General features: G+C 49.3%; 5 non-coding genes and 1 pseudogene across 5 annotated transcripts; 1 reads left to right on the forward strand and 5 right to left on the reverse strand.

Annotated features, from left to right (window-relative positions):
• Positions 1 to 468: 468 nt before the first annotated feature.
• TRNAQ-UUG (transfer RNA glutamine (anticodon UUG)) lies at positions 469 to 541 on the reverse strand. The gene has a single exon. It is a non-coding gene; the product is annotated as a tRNA-Gln (tRNA).
• A 222-nt stretch (positions 542 to 763) lies between these two features.
• On the reverse strand, positions 764 to 836 carry TRNAR-UCG (transfer RNA arginine (anticodon UCG)). Its single transcript has one exon. It is a non-coding gene; the product is annotated as a tRNA-Arg (tRNA).
• Positions 837 to 6,011: 5,175 nt separating this feature from the next.
• On the reverse strand, positions 6,012 to 6,084 carry TRNAR-UCG (transfer RNA arginine (anticodon UCG)). The gene has a single exon. It is a non-coding gene; the product is annotated as a tRNA-Arg (tRNA).
• A 222-nt stretch (positions 6,085 to 6,306) lies between these two features.
• Positions 6,307 to 6,379, reverse strand: TRNAR-UCG (transfer RNA arginine (anticodon UCG)). The gene has a single exon. It is a non-coding gene; the product is annotated as a tRNA-Arg (tRNA).
• A 5,068-nt stretch (positions 6,380 to 11,447) lies between these two features.
• Positions 11,448 to 11,520, reverse strand: TRNAR-UCG (transfer RNA arginine (anticodon UCG)). Its single transcript has one exon. It is a non-coding gene; the product is annotated as a tRNA-Arg (tRNA).
• Positions 11,521 to 14,556: 3,036 nt separating this feature from the next.
• Positions 14,557 to 15,259, forward strand: LOC149333311 (uncharacterized; annotated as a pseudogene).

Raw genomic sequence — 15,259 nt, forward strand, 5'->3', positions numbered from 1 at the left:
AGGCAAAGAAATCGAGCAACACATGTATGCGCTATCACAGAATTTTTTTTTTTATTTTTCACACGTATTCGCAATTTCGGCTCGGGCGCTGCACATATACAGATCCGCCGCCACCGATCTGGCTCTCTGATTGCCACCGCACAGGGGTTGCATTGGAGGAGGAGCGAAGAAAGGAATTAAGTTCGAGCCGGCGCTTTGATAACCGGAGACTCGCAGGAAGAGGGGGGAGGGGGGCGGCGTGTACACCCAGCGGCAAACGATGGGGGCAGAAGCGTGCGCAGCAAGCGGACAACACGATAAAGGGAGGAGGGAAGAGATAGCAGCGACTGACTGATGCCGCTGACGCCGATAGCACTGGGGGGATGAAAGGGGGGCGGAGCTGGTTACGAGGCCGACGACAACGCCGACGACGACGCGAAACCCAGGAACGGACGCCAAAGAGCTGCGCTTCTAAAATAAAAACAAACACGTCCTCGACAGGACTCGAACCTGCAATCTTCTGATCCAAAGTCAGACGCCTTATCCATTAGGCCACGCGGACGGGTTCGCCCTATATTCGCTTCCCAAAGTAAAAAAGCTGCGCAATTTCGTAGTCTTCATTGGAAAGGAAAACGCGGGAACGGACGTGCCTCGTTCATCCCACGCAGCCAGTTCAAAGCTCTTCTCGACCTGAGTGTTCCATACGCTGTGTCGAGAAAAGTGCGCGCTGTTCATCTCGATCACCGCAGGCCATGTGACCACTGTCTAAAAATAAAAATAAACACGTCCGCGACAGGACTCGAACCTGCAATCTTCTGATCCGAAGTCAGACGCCTTATCCATTAGGCCACGCGGACGGATTCGCCCTTTTTTTTTCCTTTATTGCCGATTTTGACACAGAACCAAAATTACAAAAAAATGTAAAGCACCTCAGCCCAATGCGGCTGATACAAGGGTGATTAAAATCTTTTCAATACAGCCAAGTCATCTAGTACAGAGAGCCAGACAGGCTGTTCAGCTCGTGCCCGGTATACTTCTCTCAGGCACACGACACTTGCAATGAAGTTTTCTCGCACAGAACACACGTTTACATCTGCATGCCGCACCTGCATTCTGGTTTTCCACAAGCTGTGGCGGCTGAGCAGCATGAGTAAGTCATAGGGCACTCCTGTTTCATTTTGAATGGGCAAAAATCTAATACCGTAGGGGTCCAGGGGTAGATCTTTCTTGATAGTTCTTTGAAGGACGTCCCAGTGAAAGATGGGGTCCCAACACTCCAGGAATACGTGTTCTATTGTCTCGGGCTTCTTGCATAGGATACAATTAGTTGTCCAGGGGACGAAAATCCCCTTTTCGTTCAGCCATGTTTTAACAGGGAGCGTATTTGAATGTAACTGGTAGAAAAACGTTTTCATAGATGGGTTAACTGGCATGCTTTTAACTCTTTTTAAAACATCCTGCCCTGGACTCCCACGGTGCAGGCTTCGGTAAAGAGGAATTAGCATCATTACATCCACTAATTCCTTATACAGCTTTTTCTTTGAAACGAGAAAACCGCACTTGTAGAAGCTTGAACGAGAGTACAACCTCTCTCATGTACCCCACGACGGAACCACGCATATTCTCACTCGAAGACACCACAATTTCAGGGAGCAGTCTCTGCAATCGCAGCTGAATAACAGACCGCAAAAAACTGTCCGACTGGTCACGGAGGAACATAAATCGCGATACAACCTGGCGTAAAAACAAATGAACAAGACCAAGGCCACCACCTTTGACAGGAATAAACAAATTGGTGCGACTGGTTCGCTCCCATGTCGACGCCCAGACAAAAATAGCAAAGACACGGTGAATTCTTTGAATATTGGCTCGGGATGCACTCAATACATTCATTAGGTACCGTATCTTTGACACAAGGAAAATGTTACAGACAGAGGCGCGCGAAAACATCGATAGCTGCCTCCCTTGCCACGAGTCGGCCTTCTCCTTCGCCCTTGACGCTTCATCGTTCCAGCAGTCATTGGGATCCCGATAACATTCAGAGGCACGCCAAGATACCGCGTTGGCAGTTTTGACCACTGCAACCGACAGAAGTGTTCCGGTGCATCATCCCAATTACCGTGCCAAAACCCACAGCGCTTGTCCTAGTTTATCAGGCAGCCAGTTTGTTGACAGTACTTTTCGACTAGGCTGGTAACTTCAGTAACACTGTCCTTGTTTGAGCAAAAAATGGCAATATCATCTGCATAGGCGAGGACTTTCATATGGGATGACTTCAGTTGAAAGCCGAAAATACGGTTACTGTTAATTATGGCCAAGCAGAGTGCCTCTATGTAAGTCGCGAACAGTAGGGGCGAAAGAGGGCAACCCTGCCTCACTGAAGAATTAACTTATATTCGGTCTGTCAACTCCCTATTTACGATTACTCGCGTGCAGCAGTTTGCATAAGCCATTCTCACGCCTTCCGCTACAACGTGCCCTACGTTCAAATGGTCAAGAATGCAAAAAAGAACGTCATGTGAAACCCGATCGAAGGCCTTCGCAAGATCCAACTGAATCATTGCAATGCGCACCCCAAGGGCGTCACAGCATTCCAGTATGCTACGTGCAACGTGTATGTTTGTCGCGATGCTCCGTCCTTTGATGCCACAAATCTGGTGTGGTCCAACCAATGTTTTGATTAAGCCCTGTAATCTTTTTGCTAGAACTTTCATATATATCTTGTAATCTACGTTGGTGAGGCTTATCGGCCGATAAGAGCCCACCAACAAGCGCTTCTCCGGGTCATCTGTTTTGGGAATTAGGACAATGTGTGATGTAGTAAAAGATAGTGGAACTTTTTTGCGCTCGTACGCCTCAGAGAGCACATTGAGCAGAAACGGAGCTATCATGCATTTGAATTCTATGTAGAAATCGGCGCTTAGTCCATCTGGGCCAGGTGCTTTTCCGCTTTGCAATTCATCTATCGCGGATTCAATTTCTCCGACACTAATTGGCATCTCAAGGCGCACCTTTACTTCATCCTCAAGCCTTGGCAATAGGGGCAAAAAATGAACCAGAAATGCTTCATCCATCTCCGCTTATTTCCGAGAAGGCCGCTAAAGTGGTCCATTATAACCTTCTGGATAACTTTCGTGTCGCTAGAAACTTCAGCCCCGTGTCTTATCTGCGCGATTTCTTTCTGGCGAATGTAACGCTTTTCGTCGGACAAAGCCCGTTTAGTCGGCGTTTCACCAGTCCACAATTTCTCAGACCTAGAGCGAATGACGGCTGCTTTGTACCTGTCTGTCTATTTGTTCAAGCTGGCTTTTTACTCCTCTGAATTCTTTCAAAAAAAGGCCGGGCTCAGAACTTTCCATGCAGGTCAGGAATTTTAACTGCTCATTCAATTCAGTTTGCTTTTCTTTCTCTTTATGCTTTTTAAGACAAATCTTTTCTATTGCTTTACGTTTCACCCATTCTTTGAAATCTTCCCACTGAACAGCCAAGCTGTCAGTCTGCGTCTCTAGTAAGCTGTGCAGTTCATTTGTAGTTTCATTTATGAAATCTTTGTCTTCCAACAGCTTAGCATTAAATTTCCACAAGTGCCAGTTAAACGACGTATGTTTCTTTTTTTCACCAAAGGTTGCGATTACGAGGCAGTGGTCGCTGAATGCAACAGGCTGAACATCATAGTCCATGCAGAGATGCACGAGTTCCGCAGACGCATACAGCCTATCCAACCTAGCATGGCTGTCACGCTGAAAATGTGTATATTGAGGGCTATTACCGTAAGTAAACATTTCGCCGATGTCTTCTAAACAATGGTCACGTACAATACTATTCAATAATTGAGCACTTTTTTCGCGCACCGGCAGGCGCTTCATACGGTCCGCCGCTACACAAACACAGTTGAAATCATCCAACACCAGCAGGGTTCTGCCACAAACAAAATAATATTGAAGGCGATTGAAAAACTCTTGGTGTTCGGCTTCAACGTTTGGTGCATACACACAGATAACTCACCAACACACATTAGAAAAAGTAAAATCAACGACAAGAAGACGTCCACTGGTACAAGCGAAAACAGACTCTACAATAATGCCTAGATTGTTGCGCATAAAAATAACGCACCCGCCCGAGGTGCCAACAGAATGACAAACACAAACATTGAAGACTGGACGAAAGTGGGACACCATACGATCAGTAGCTTCCTCACTTTCTATTTTCGTCTCCTGTACAGCTACTATATCAAGCGCGTTGTCAGCAAGTAGACGATTCAGCTGACATTGGCGCCTCCTTGCACAAAGGCCTCTGACGTTCAAAGTTGCTACGCGCAGAGCTGTATCTATTTTCATCGCCATGCACTTGGAATAGAATGCCATTGAGGTACAGCGCCCACTCTACAAAATTGTGCAACATTTTCTAACACAGTGTGCAGTGTACATGGTCGTTGATCCAGGAATCCGAGTGCTGACGTCGGGAAACCACACGAATGTCCCTCGCCAGACTTTCCGGACCAAGGCACACTGTCTGCTGGGTACTTCCCACCACAACAAAAGAAAAAACAAAAACAAAACACGAAACCTCATTGAACAGCTACGGAGGCGGTTTCCCCGCCTGCCGGCGTTCGGCCGAGATGTTCGGCGGGAGCTTCAACGTGGAGCGTCGAATCCCCGATGTTTCAGGCGGCGGCTCATCACCACCCACACAAGGCTGCGGCTTCTCTCCGAAGCTCTCATCATGGGAACGTTTCCCGGCTCGAAGACCGGCAGCTTCCTGGTTGAAGTCCATGGCATAGGTGCTGATGGCCTCCACATTCTCCGGAGATTCGGCCGCGGCTTTCGTTACGTCTTCCGCCTTGTCAACACTTCCTTGCTTCGGTTCAAGACCCAAATCTCCACTAGGCTTTACAGCACTGCTCGTCGTCGAACTCTTTTTCGATAGAGGCGTCAGCGAAGGTGCCTTTTGAGCTAAAACTTGGCCAGTTGCCCTGGCTGCCTCTTTTGCATCCGCCTCGTCCATCAGCAACTCAGATGAGTCTTCACTGTTCCCGGGACCGGCAATGCTCGCGTAACTGCGAGCACACTGGGCGTCTTCATGCCCGAACCGTCGGGAGGCACCGCACCGAGGGACCCGACACTCTGTGCGGATATGGCCTGTACCTCGAGAGCGGAGGCACAACGGAGGCCTGCCCGGGACGACAACCAGCGCTAGCTCCCCGCCGACGTTGAGCTGATGCGGCAAGTCGTCAAGCTTCACGCCAGCTTTTAACTTCAGTGTGATGAGTCTGGTGGTTGAGCCCTTCTCCGACACGCCTTGTACTCGCCAGCGCTCTCGGGCCACTTCAGAGACTTTTCCGTACGGCGCGAAGGCGACACGCAGGTCCTCATCAGGCACGTTGTAGAGCAGTCAGTGCAGCTTCAAACCCACGTCCTGGTTCGCAGGGTCAATCACTAGGCAGCGCCGTTCTTTCACACGAAGTTCACCTATGCTGGCAATCTTCTTCACTGTTTCGGCATCTTTGAATGTGACGGCCCAGACATCGCTCATGCGATACGCCCCAGGGCGATAACGCCCGGGAGCAAAGAATGCTGAGCCAACGCGTCCCGGAAATCTTCCACCCGATACGGGCGGGCCGAGATATCCGCGTGCAAAAAAAAATTGTATTCAAAACGTAACGCCCTGTAGGCAGCCCTGGAAAAACAACCTGATACGTACTTTCTTGTTCAGCAGACCTATTACCGCGGCCAGACACGGCCGCTGAAGCCGCTCCAACGGAGCCCTGCATCCTGCGTCCGTTCACTGGCGTGGCCAGAAGCAGAATCGACAGATTGGCCCTATATTCGCTTCCCAAAGTATAAAAGCTGCGCAATTTCGTAGTCCTCATTGGAAAGGAAAACGCGGGAACGAACGTGCCCCGTTCATCCCACGCAGCCAGTTCAAAGCTCTTCTCGACCTGAGTGGTCCATACGCTGTGTCGAGAAAAGTGCGCGCTGTTCATCTCGATCACCGCAGGCCACGTGACCACTGTCTAAAAATAAAAACAAACACGTCCGCGACAGGACTCGAACCTGCAATCTTCTGATCCGAAGTCAGACGCCTTATCCATTAGGCCACGCGGACGGATTCGCCCTATATTCGCTTCCCAAAGTATAAAAGCTGCGCAATTTCGTAGTTTTCATTGGAAAGGAAAATGAGGGAATGAACGTGCCCCGTTCATCCCACGCGGCCAGTTCAATGCTCTCCTCGCCCTTAGTGGTCCCTACGCTGTGTCGAGAAAAGTGCGCGCTGTTCATCTCGATCACCGTAGGCCACCTGACCACTGTCTAAAAATAAAAACAAACACGTCCGCGACAGGACTCGAACCTGCAATCTTCTGATCCGAAGTCAGACGCCTTATCCATTAGGTCACGCGGGCGTTTTTTTTTTTTCTTTATTGCCGGGCTCCGACACAGTATACAAACACAAACGGAAATTTACATTGTACCCCTTTCGGGTGGGACTCTCACACTCAACCATCCGCTGCTGGCATCGTCATGTTAAAACTCCTTTAGGGACACCAAGGGCTCTACCCTCGAGAGCCACTCAGGAACGTGAACAGCCGTTTTTTGTACTTCAAGAAACCAGTGGGCACTCTCACGGAAGTAAATTCGCGCAGGCCTCGCATTCGGTTCAAAGTGGTATCCAGCCATTCGTGAGCGCCAAACAGCGTGGAGGCCCAGCAGCAGTATTGCATCATAAGGCACTCCCTCTTCGTTCTGTAGGGGGAGATACCTTATTCCATAAGTATCTAGAGGTAGGTCTTGCTTAAGCGTTCTCTGCAAGACGTCCCAGAAGTAGACGCCTTCCCCGCAGTGCAAGAATACATGATCGATTGTCTCTGGCTTCTTGCATATCAGACAATATGTACCCCAAGGGAGAAACATTCCCCTTTTCTCCATAAATGTTTTCACGGCCAGAGTTTCTGTGTGTAATTTGAAAGAGAAGCTTTTGGCTGCCGCTGGTACCTGCATTTTCTTCAGCCTCTTCAACACATTACCGCCCCGGCCTCCACGGTATATGGCCCTGTACAGTGGTTCAGGCAGAACAACATCTCGTAAATCCCGATAGAGTGTTTTCTTTTTTACAGTAGAGAGGTACTGCTGCGAAAAACGAGCAGCTAGAAATCTAACACTCATAACCACTTCTCTGGTGTAGCCAAAAATACGACCTTCAATGTTAGCTGTTCCAACAATCCATTCCGGTAATGCATGGCCCAGCCTTACTTGACAGATTGGGCGCAAGAACGGGTCACTCGCGTCTCGAAAGAATAGAAATCTGCTGACGATTTGGCGCAAAAACAGATGGCCTAGCTCTAGTCCTCCGTATTTTACACTTCTGAACAAATTTGTCCGGCTGCATCGTTCCCAGCTCGAGGCCCAGACAAACACTGCAAAGATGCGGTGCAGTTTCTGCACGTTAACTCGCGAACAGTGCAATACTTGCATCACCTACCACCACTTGCTGATGAAGAATAAATTGCACACTGTAGCTCTGGCAAATGTAGATAACCTAGCCCCTTTCCACTTGTCAGTTTTTGCACGGGTGGCTTCCAGCTGCCTTTTCGAATGCGGTTCGCTATCTCGATAACATTCCAGTGGGACACCTAAATACTTCACTGAGGTCGTCACCCGGGACACATTCGCAAAGTTAACAGGAGTAGTTGACCACTCACCATGCCAGAAGCCAATACATTTGGCCCAGTTGACTCGACTTCCTGTCGATTGACTAAATTGCCGAACACAATCAATGGCCTTCCTTATGCTCTCATAATCAGCAGCGAAAACAGCTACGTCATCCGCATAAGCCAGCAACTTAATTTCTGTCGCTTGTAACTTAAAACCTTGAATACCGTCATTCTGTATTATGCTCAAACACAGGGATTCTATGTATACACCAAACAAAAGAGGGCTGACGGGGCAGCCTTGGCGCACCGAACGCTTCACGCTTATGGGGGCCCCCAAACTCTTATTTACTATTAGTCTCGTTGTGCAGTTTCGGTACGCCATGGCCACTCCCTTCCTGATGACTGACCCGACATTCACGTAATCCAAACTTAGAAACAAAAGTTCATGTGCCACGCAATCAAACGCTTTTTCCAGGTCTAACTGAAGGGTAGCAACAGGACTGTTCGTAATATGACAACACTCAAGAACACTTCTTGCTTTATGAATATTAGACACAATAGAACGACCTTTGATGCCGCACGTCCGATGACAACCTACTATCACATTCATCACTCTTTGTAACCGCCTTGCTAGCACCTTCATGAATATCTTGTAGTCCACGTTCGTAAGTGAAATCGGCCTATAGGCTGTAACATGCTTTAACTTTTCACTATCTTCTGTTTTCGGAATTAGCACAGTGCAAGATACGCCAAAGAAAGGAGGTAGTGCTTTTAATTCATATGCGTCATTAAAGAGTACCGTTAGCAAAGGGGAAATGTCTTGCTTAAAGGCTTTATAGAAAGCCGCACTTAAACCGTCTGGTCCAGGCGACTTACCCGAGTTTAAATTTTCTATTGCTGTTTGCACTTCGGATTCAGTAATTGGTGCCTCTAATCTCTGTTTCTGTTCGTCATCTAATCTTGGCATCGTTCCTAGAAACCTTCCCTCTAATGTGTCGATGTCTACGTCGTGTTTTGCGAAAAGCGCCTGATAGTATTCCGCAAAAGCTTGCTTTATATGCGTTTCGTCATCTGCTACGACACCTCCCCATTCAATTTTATCAATCCTATTGCGCTCAGCCCGTGCTTTTTCCATGCCCAATGCTCGTTTTGTTGGTGTTTCACCGAAAACCTCCTCTTCGGCTCTCGCACGCACCAGAGCACCGCGATAACGCTCTTGTTCCATAACTTCAAGCTTTTGTTTAATTTTCTTTACGTCATCAATCCACTTACCAGGAGCTTTACTCTCCTGCTCAATTAGTTTCTGCAGCAGTTCTCTTAAATCATTTTCCTCTATTTTTTCCTCTTTTTTCAAGCAGCTAGCCTTTTCAATTGCGTATATTTTAATTTGCTGCTTACATAGTTCCCACTGCTCCCATAACTTTTGTCTTGAATTTGGCTCTACTTTGCCAATTTCTTCTTTTATATTGTCACGAAAACGTTCACACTTTAACAGCTTATCAGTAAATTTCCACAAGTTCTAATTAAAAGCAGTGCCCCGTTTTGCTGTTCCTATCCTACACTGAACCAAACAGTCGAGAAGGATACAGGTTCAACCTTGTAATTGTTGCATTTTGGCAGCAGGTATACCGTCATATAAATACGGTCTAGACGTGCGTGACTCGTCCGCTGAAAGTGCGTGAATTTCACGTCCCGCTCACCCTCTAAACAGTCAGCCACATCTTCAATATTCCATTTTTCCACTAACTCGGACAATCTTTCGGTGCTTCTGTCTCTGAATATTCTATCACTTGTTTTGTCACGCGCAGCCAAGACACAGTTGAAATCACCCATGACGATCATTTGCCTTTGGACAGTGAAGTACTCAACTTTTCCAAAAAAAGGCTGCCCTCTCGTCAACTTTGTTAGGTGCGTAAAGGCAGATTATTCTCCACTCCACATTCATGAAACAATAATCAAGCACAATAAATCGTCCATGAGAGCAAGTTGCATAAGCCTGAACAACCAGGCCCGGCAGCTTTTTGACGAAGAGCACACACCCAGCCGACGTTCCAACTGCATGAGCCACTACTGCGTAATACCTAGACGTGAAACGCTGCACCATGCTCCCGGTCTCTTCCTCCCCGTCTACTTTAGTTTCTTGTACAGCCAACAGGTCAATGTCACAGTATGTTATAAGTCGATATACTTGACTCTGTTTTCTTTTCCCCGCCAACCCACTTGCATTAAGTGTGGCTATTTTCAGACAACATAGCGGAGCCATTTCGACAAAAAGGTGTAGAGACCGAGAGCATGGCGATTACCTCTCACGTCCAGCGTATCGCTAGACGCTTTGTTTGACGCCAGGGTCCTCAGGTCGGTCGCCGTGGCCTTGCCGCAAAGGTGAACCTGCGGCGACTCGTCTTTCAGATGAAATGTTGGGGCGCGGTTTAAATGCAGGCCTCCGGGCCTGCGCAGCTTTCATTGGGGGCTCCTCTGCACTGGTGCTAGTCTCGCTGGTCCCTTCGTTGAGAGTCAGATTGTGAGGGCGCTTGACGGGAGCACTAACGGTCGCCATTCGGCTGTCGCCGTCATCCCTGCCCTCGTCGCTGCACATAGGTACGGGCTCCTCGGTTTTTGAAGCACCTGCAGATCCGCCGTCCCCTGACGTTTCGGTCGCCGCGGCGCCTGGAAGTTCAGGCTCCTTCCCTCGGTCGCTGGGCGTCTCGGTGTCCTCCGCGGAAGCAGGTGAGGAGACGGTGCTGCCGCTACCTTCTCCGCTCCCCCTGCCCACTTAGCCGCCTCCTCAGCTTCAGCGGCATCCATTTGCAGCTCCCGTGGCCGATGCGTAGGTGCGAATGCAATCAGCCTCACCATGACCGAATCGCTTACATTTCTGACAGCGAGGAATTTTACATTCCCGCCGTACGTGTCCAGTGCCGCGACAGCGCAGACGTTGCATTGGCCTACCAGGCACAAACACAAGCGCAAGCTCTCCCGCCACCCTCAGCTGATGAGGAATGTCTTCGACTGTTACGCCTGGCTTCATCTTCAATAAAACAGTCCTTGTAGTAGAGGCCTTTTCAGTCATTCCTTGAACTCGCCACCGTTCGCGGGTCACTGCGGTGATCTTTCCGAACGCTGCAAATGCCGTTCTGATGTCCTCGTCATCGACGCCGGGCAGCATCCAATGTAGCCGTAGTTTGACGTGCTGGTCCTCAGGGCCGATGATCATGCACCGGCCCCCTTTCACTTGCATTTCCTTCACGGCGAGCAGCCGCTTGGTTGCCTCGGGAGTGCTGAGGGTCACCGCCCATACGTGGTTAACCTGGTACGCCACCACCGCTATCACGTCAGGGAGAGTTCCGTTCTTGACCAGGGCATCACGGAAGTCTTCGACTTTGAAAGGCCGCCGTCGCACATCGCCATGAAGAAAACCAGTATTTAACACCAGCCGTCCGGTAGGCAAAGTTGGCAAAAGAACCTGATACTCGTTATCAGCAGTTTCAGCAATCCTGTTTCCGCGGCCGGCACGGGCCGCAATCGCTGCTACAATGGAGCCCATTCTACAAGCGTCCGTCACGCTCGGTGGCCGGAAGTAGAATGAGGCCACGCGGACGAATTCGCCCTATATTCGTTTCCAAAAGTATAAAAGCTGCGCAATTTCGTAGTTTTCATTGGAAACGAAAACGCGGGAACGAGCGTGCCCCGTTCATCCCACGCAGCCAGTTCAAAGCTCTCCCCGACCTTAGTGGTCCCTACGCTGTGTCGAGAAAAGTGCGCGCTGTTCATCTCGATCACCGTAGGCCACGTGACCACTGTCTAAAAATAAAAACAAACACGTCCGCGACAGGACTCGAACCTGCAAACTTCTGATCCGAAGTCAGACGCCTTATCCATTACGCCACGCGGACTTTTTTTTTATCCGAAGCATACTACTTTAGCTACCACTTCAGCCCTTCACCGTGGTTATGCGCCTCCAAATCACGTGATACATGACGTCACACCACGTGACACGATGACGTCACGGCAGTAGAGAAACGGGGGCCCACCTCGCGCCGTCGCTGTGGTTGTGCGCCTCCAAATCACGTGACACGATGATGCCACACCACGTGACACGCTGACGTCACGGCAGTAGAGAAACGGGGGCGCACCTCGCGCTGTCGCTGTGGTTGTGCGCCTCCAAATCACGTGACACATGACGTCACACCACGTGACACAATGACGTCACGACAGATGAGAGACGGGGCTCCAACTTGAGCCGTCGCTGCGGTTGCACGCCGTATGAATCACGTGGTATGGTGACGTCACACTCCCGCGCATTTCGAACGCGCGTTCACACTCGGTGTAGGCAAGGAGGATATATAAAACTTGCTGGAGTGGAGGGGGCGCTTGTCAAGTGAAGCCGGCCGCCGCCATCTTGCCAGTGGCAGAAAGCGCGCTTGACGCCGGCTCGCGCTGCTGGTTTGGCGCGCTGTTTGAGTGCAAGCTGACGCGACGGGCATGCAAACACCAACGGTTTGATAATGGTTGCCTCTTGCGTTGCCTACGGATGTGCAAACAGGCTGAAGAAGGGTTGTGGCCTCACATTCCACCTGTAAGTACACGAAAACGTGTTCAATTGAGCCCTACGCGCGCGTTGTCGAGCGGCGGAAACTGATGTGGTAGATGTGTGCAACAAATAATAGTGCCTAAATTACTGGCAGGTTTCCAAAAGATCCCGACCTGCGGAGCCTGTGGGAGCGGGCCGTTCGCCGTGAAAGATGGCATGCAAAAGATGGAGATCGCCTGTGCTCCGTACACTTCGCGCCCGAGTGCTTTGACCGCACCGGACAGACGACGCGGCTGCGCGCGGGAAGTGTGCCTTCTGTGTTTCCTGCTTTTCCGCAGCACCTACAGAAGCCCGTGAGTATTACTGGAGAATGTTAAACCATGACACGCTAGGCAGAATTATTCGCCTTTCTCACCTGAGAAGTGTTCGTGGCATTAATACGGCTGCCGAAGTCGAGATTCGACGAAGGTTCTTGTCGGATAGTGGATGGAAGGAAATGGAAGGAAACGTCTGAGCTTCTTGTCGCTAGTGGTTTTTTTTCTTTAGTATCGTGCTGAAAAATTGTGTTCGTGGAAAAAAGGAGTGCCGTGCGCGCTATTTTTTTGCTTCGTTGTTGAAAAAAAGTTATTGTGATTGCGTGGTAATATGGAAGCGCCCTTCACCCTTCTGTAAAATCGTCTTATGAAGCACTAAGTTCATGGTAAGAAATGAAACCCATTTGCTTTCGCAGCTACACTTTTATCTTACTTGAGACTGAACAAAAATATGCGGTGTCCATTTCAGGTAAAAAGGAAGCGTTCAGAGCGCAAGCATCAAGACTGCGAAATGCCTGAAGTTGGAGAGCCATCAACTGCGTTTTCGCCGAGCAAACAATGGTACAAGGACAAAGTCAGTGCCTCTGAAGAAGAGATAACACAGTTGAAGAGGAAAATTAAGATGTTGCAGCAAACGAAGCGAAGGCTTGCGAAGAGAAATGAGACAGCACAAGAAATCATAAAAGAAATCAGAGAACGAAAACTCCTGTCCGAGGAAGGCTCGCACGTGTTTGCATCTGCCTTTTCAAGTGACATTCAACAACTTCTGTGCAGGGCAAGCAACGAACAAAAGGGCAAGTACCCACCTGAGCTCCGTGCGTTCGCGCTGACATTACATTTTTATTCTCCAGCCGCATACGAGTACGTCCGATCCAAATTCAATGGTGCCCTTCCGTCACAGCGAACACTTCGGGATTGGTATCGATCAATCCACGGAGCTCCTGGGTTCACGAGTGAGGCATTTTGTTTCCTCGAAAAGTTTGCACAAGCACGGAGTGAACCGTTCTACTGCGCTCTGGTCGTAGATGACATGGCCATAAGGAAACACGTAGAACTCGTTGGAGACAAAGTTGTCGGGTACGTAGACTTTGGAACGGGGTTAGATGATGATAGTCTCCCCGAAGCCAGAAATGTGTGTGTCTTCATGATTGTTGGTATAAACATCAGACTCAAGATGCCAGTCGCATACTTTTTAATTGACACACTAACTGGAGCGGAGAGGGCGGAGCTGACCAAACAATGTATTGAGAAGCTTGCATCAGTTCAGGCTGAAGTTGTCTCTCTTACATTTGACGGTGCCTCATCGAACTTCACTATGGCTAAGTGCTTAGGTGCTCAGCTTCGACCGGACTCTGATGGGTTTATTACAAGCTTTGTCAACCCAGCTGATTGCACTAAAAATGTTCACGTTATTTTAGATGCCTGCCATATGATTAAGCTCATCCGCAACTCATTGGCAACCGTAAGCCACCTCATCGACGCTGAAGGAAAGCATGTGAAGTGGGCTTATGTAGTAGCATTGGAGGCTTTGCAACGTGGAGAGGGTTTGCGTCTTGACAACAAGCTCACAAAGGTCCACGTTCAGTGGGAAAAGCAAAAAATGAAGGTCCGATATGCTGTACAAGCACTCAGTGCCTCAGTTGCCGATGCCTTGGACTTCTGCGAACAAGTGCTCAAGCTGCCACAATTCAAGGGTGCCAGCGCAACATTAAAGTTTATTAGAATTTTCGATCACTTGTTCGACATCATGAACTCCAGGAACCCATTAGCAAGGTCTTATAAGGCACCTCTTCGTAAGCAGAATGAATCCTGCTGGAAGCAATTCTTTTTGGAGACCCGGGCGTACATAAACGGGCTGAGAGAATCCGGCAGGACGTCCAGTTACAGAAGGACTAAAAAAAACTGGATTTGTTGGCTTTTTGATATGCATGGCAAGCACCGAAAGAATGTTCGACGAGCTTGTCGGCCAGGATCAGCTGAAATACTTGCTGACCCACAAACTCAGTCAAGATCACGCCGAGAACTTCTTCGGGTCCATACGTGGACGAGGGGGACACAACAACAATCCAACAGCTGCGCAGTTCATGGCTGCATACAAGCGTCTGTTGGTTCAGACGGAAGTGACGTCTTCCAATTCTGGAAACTGCTCCCAAGACATCGTCTCCATCTTGAATTCAACCACTACTGTAGCCATGGTAGATGCAAATAGCACGGTCACTGACATGCGCAGGTCATCAGTCCTGCAGCCCGATGACCACGACTACACACATCGCATTGACTGGCCCGAAAGTCTTTCTGCTTTTGTCGGTGCCGTGGTGCCATATATAGCAGGCTTCATTGTGCGAAAAGTTAGTGCAACGACAACATGCGATCAGTGCATCACAGCCCTGCACTCTGATGCGCTTGCGCCTTTAATTAAGCAGAAGAGCCGGGGTGGACTTGTTTCGCCTTCGCAAGACATTCATTGGCCTGTGTGAAGCAGTTGAGAAGGGGCTGCGACGGCTGCAGGCTGAATGTGATGCCATTACAACGGTGCTGGCAAGGGCAAAACACCTTATCTTGGAAGTCCTGGGTGTGTCCTCAGAGAAAAAGTGGTTCCAGAAACTGGAGGAGCACATCCTTGACTTCGATCCGCTTGACAATCATATCTACAATTTGTGCAAAAAAATCGCTGAAGAGTGCGTGAAAGTGAGGATACACCACATGACAAAGGAACGAAATCGGGAATTGATCAAGAATAAAGTCAGACCAGTTCTGTCAAGGGTGATTATCTTCAATCACCAGTAG

This window comes from Amblyomma mixtum, chromosome 8, assembly GCF_055824585.1.
Source record: "Amblyomma mixtum isolate Tamu chromosome 8, ASM5582458v1, whole genome shotgun sequence".
Taxonomy (NCBI): Eukaryota; Metazoa; Arthropoda; class Arachnida; order Ixodida; family Ixodidae; genus Amblyomma; species Amblyomma mixtum.